Raw genomic sequence first — 4,205 nt, 5'->3', positions numbered from 1 at the left:
GCGGGAAGGCCGGGGAGGGTTGGGGGGCAGGAGGGAGGGGGGTAAGAGATCAACTGAAGGACTTGTATGCATGCATATGAGCATAACCAATGGACATAAGACACTGGGGGGTAGGGGAAGCCGGGGTATTGTCAAGGGCGGGGGGAAAAAAAAGGACACATATGTAATACCTTTTGTAATGCTTTAAGCAATAAAAAAAATAAATAAATAAATTTAAAAAAAGAAAGAAAATAAATACAAAGTTAAAAAAAATTCTGATAAATTTAACATGTGGAATGAATATCATTATGGGGTATAAGGCAGTAGAATCTCCAAAATTAAGTCAGTTTAAGGGACCACAAATGACCATTAGAGCAAGAGTATTCCTAGACATAAATGTCATCAGTGAGAAGAGTGAAGTGAAGAAGAGGAGGATGAGAACACACACATTTTTAGAAAAGATTATAATGAATTACAAATAAATAAATAAATAAATAAATAAAGGTAAAATTGGTTAAAATAGTATCATGTAAACCAGCGGTTCTCAACCTGTGGGTCGCAACCCTTTTGGGGGTTGAACGACCCTTTCACAGGGGTCGCCTAAGACCATCGGAAAACACATATATAATTACATATTGTTTTTGTGATTAATCACTATGCTTTAATTATGTTCAATTTGCAACAATGAAATTGGGGGTCACCACAACATGAGGAACTGTATTAAAGGGTCGCGGAACTACGAAGGTTGAGAACCACTGATGTAAATGCTAGTGTTCCATTGACTTATAATCATACCAAGTGTTTATGTATAATTATATATGTACTAGAGGCCCGGTGCACAAAATTCGTGTACCGGCAGGGGGTCCCTCATCCCAGCCTGCACCCTCTCATAATCCAGGACCCATTTGAGGGTGTCCGACTGCTGGTGTAGGCCAGGGATCGGGCTTAAACCAGCAGTCAGACATCCCTCTCACAATCCAGGACAGCTGGCTCCTAACCACTCACCTGCCTGCCTGTCTGATCAGCCCTAACCACTCGCCTGCCTGCCTGATTGCCCCTAACCGCCTCTGCCTTGGCCCCTACTGCCATGGCTTTGTCCGGAAGGACATCCAAAAGGACATCCAGAATGACATCTAGAAGGTCGTTTGGCTGTCCAGTGTAATTAGCATATTACGCTTTTATTATTATAGAAGATATTGTCAATGGTTTATGTGTTCAATGTGCAATTAGTAGGACTGTTAAGACAAATAAGAACATTTAAAATAATAGATTTCCAATTTTTCTGTTACTAACAATCCAAATTAGACATGTTTATACCGAAAATATACCACTTCGACAATTCTAGATATTTTTATTAGAAATTTTTCTACTTCTGGGTTAACTAAGTAATCTATCCTCTTCTAAGAAAATGGAAGATTTTTTAAGGTTATCATAAATAATCTTTCCTTTATCAAAGGGAATATCTTTGCCAGGTGCATCTACAAATATAGGTCTTGATGTGTCAAAAAGATGTTATATAAATGAGGCTAACAATGCTTGAGGCTAGCTACCTCTTTTTTTGAGGATATACCAAATTACTCAGGCAAGGTTTTGTGCAGAGGCAATAGAAATGAGAAGCTTCGATAAAACTTGATTCCAAATTTTCAATGACAATTATTTAATCACTTTAAAAAATTAAACTGTAGCATGTTTGCCAGAGGGGAGGGAGGTTGGGGGACAAGTGAAAAAGGCTAAGGGATTAAGAAGTACTAATTGGTAGTTGCAGAATAGTCATGATGATGTAAATTACAACATAGGGATATAGTTAATAATATTGTAATAACTATGTGTGTTGCCAGGTGGCTACTAGAAATATAGGAAGGAATACTTTGTAAAATATATGATTATCTAACTACTATGCTCTACACCTGAAACTAATACAAAACAATATTTAATGTAAACTGTAATGAAAAAATAAAATTTTAAATAATACAAAAATTAAACTGTATATATTTTATAATATTCTTAGATTTTTTTCTGTTAGTTTAGTAAGATTTGATATCAATATGTCTAAAATTTCTTTAGTTTAAAAGATATTATATTCTGTGCAGATTGATGCAGCCACTATGGAAAACAGTGAAGAGATTCCTCAAAAAATTAAAAATGGAATTGTCTTATGACTCAGTGATTCTACTTCTGGGTATATATCCAAAGAAATCCAAAACACTAATTCAAAAATATGTATGCATCCCTATGTTCATTGCAGTGTTATTTACAATAACCAAGATATGGAAATAATCCAAGTGCCTATTAACACTGGTTTATTGTCCAATGCATAAGAAATTCACCCACTCCCTAGACCTTTAATTATATACTGAAGTCATAGCAGGCAAATCAAAAGCAAATGTTCAAGTACCTACTATGTTCCAAATTCTGTGTGAGATACTCCATGAACTTTTCACATCTGAAAGGCTTATAACAAAATAGCCTTGAAAAATGATTTTTGATAAGCTTGTTCTTCACCCGCTGTTCTAGCTTGAACTGCTCTCAGAAATACTACCCAAGGCAAAAGAGTAAACCTGGAACACCATGACTGTAATCATCTACTTTTACACCTTGCAATTATAAGTAAATAGCCTGTTTCTTCTTTGCAGCAAAAGCCCTACGATCAAACATGTAACTTTCTAGGACACTTATATTGAGTTGAGTTCACAAAGTATGAACAATTATGAAAGATATCATTATTTATATCTGATATTTATGTTTATAAATGCCTATAAGCTACTCTCATGAATACACATAGACTCATACCTTTAACATGATTCTTTATGAAATCATAAAATCTTTTCTCCATCTAAAATCTCTTGTTAACAAAAATGACTGATGTGATTGAATAATGGTAAGAAAAGCCATGTCACTCACACTATGAAATTATCCATATGCATAGCATGAAATTACGAGACACCTGGGAAACTTTTCAAGATTTCACTAAAGAGAAACAGCTTTTGGTAGATTCTGAACCTTTAATTTTCTCTTCTTTTTGAGCAATTACAGATCTATTAACTGAAAGTGCATCGCATAATGTCATTTGATCGCAGTCAGTCATTGTGATGGAGTCAACAGGTGTTCCAGGCAGAAAACTAATAGTTGGGTTTTTGAGAAAAGTGAAGAATATAAATTTAACACACACACAAAAGCTCATTATAAAAATATACTCCCAGGCACATAATGAATACTTATATCAAATATTATTTTACCCTAAATAATAAATTGAAGATATAGTTCTAAGAAAGTGTAGTAAAAATGAAGAATGTGGTAAATCTTTAAAATCTCTCATAAATTGTCCTTTACATTTTTTGAAACAATAATTCCATTTCTGGAAATTTATTCTAAGTAAACAATTAAGATTCTTCTTAAATAGAACTTTTTAAGCATTATTTATAAGAATAAAGTATCAACAGCCTAAAAAATCTCTCATTAAAAGGTGACTGTGGCGGTGGGCACATAATGCAATGTGCAGATCAGGTGTCATAGAAATGTTCACTTGAAACCTATATAATCCTATTGGTCAGTGTCACTCCAATAAATTTAATAAAAATTTAAAACATGAAAGAAGGCTGTAAATTATGGAAAATCCATCTAATATGTTATTCATTCTTTAAATATCATGTCTTCAAATAACTTTTGATATCTTATAAAATGCCCATGTTATAATATTAAATCAAAAGTAAAATACAAGCTATTATATATCTTTTACCATTTTCTATGCATAAATGTACAAAAAGGATGGTTAAAGGAAATAAATTAATACAGCATCTGCGCCCTAACTGGTTTGGCTCAGTGGATAGAGCGTCGGCCTGCAGACTGAAAGGTCCCAGGTTCGGTTCCGGTCAAGGGCATGTACCTTGATTGCCGGCACATCCCCAGAGGGAGGTGTGCAGGAGGCAGCTGATCAATGTTTCTCTTCCATCAATGTTTCTAACTCTCTATCCCTCTCCCTTCCTCTCTGTAAAAAATTAATATTTTTTAAAAAAATAAAATAAAACAGCATCTGTGTTTCTCCATGAATAATAAGACTATATCATTTTCTTTTTATGCTATTATGTATTTTACATCCTTTTATGATAAACTTGTAATAATTTTATCCAACATAAAGCTATTTTTTTTTAAGTAAGCAGGCAGGAGGAAACTTCCGGAGGTACTAGGATATGTTTATTCTCGAAACCAGAAAAAGTCCTAAAAGAAAA

Source organism: Myotis lucifugus, unplaced genomic scaffold (assembly GCF_000147115.1).
Source record: "Myotis lucifugus unplaced genomic scaffold, Myoluc2.0 scaffold_137, whole genome shotgun sequence".
In the NCBI taxonomy this organism is placed as follows: domain Eukaryota; kingdom Metazoa; phylum Chordata; class Mammalia; order Chiroptera; family Vespertilionidae; genus Myotis; species Myotis lucifugus.
Note: the sequence above shows the minus strand (reverse complement) of the source record.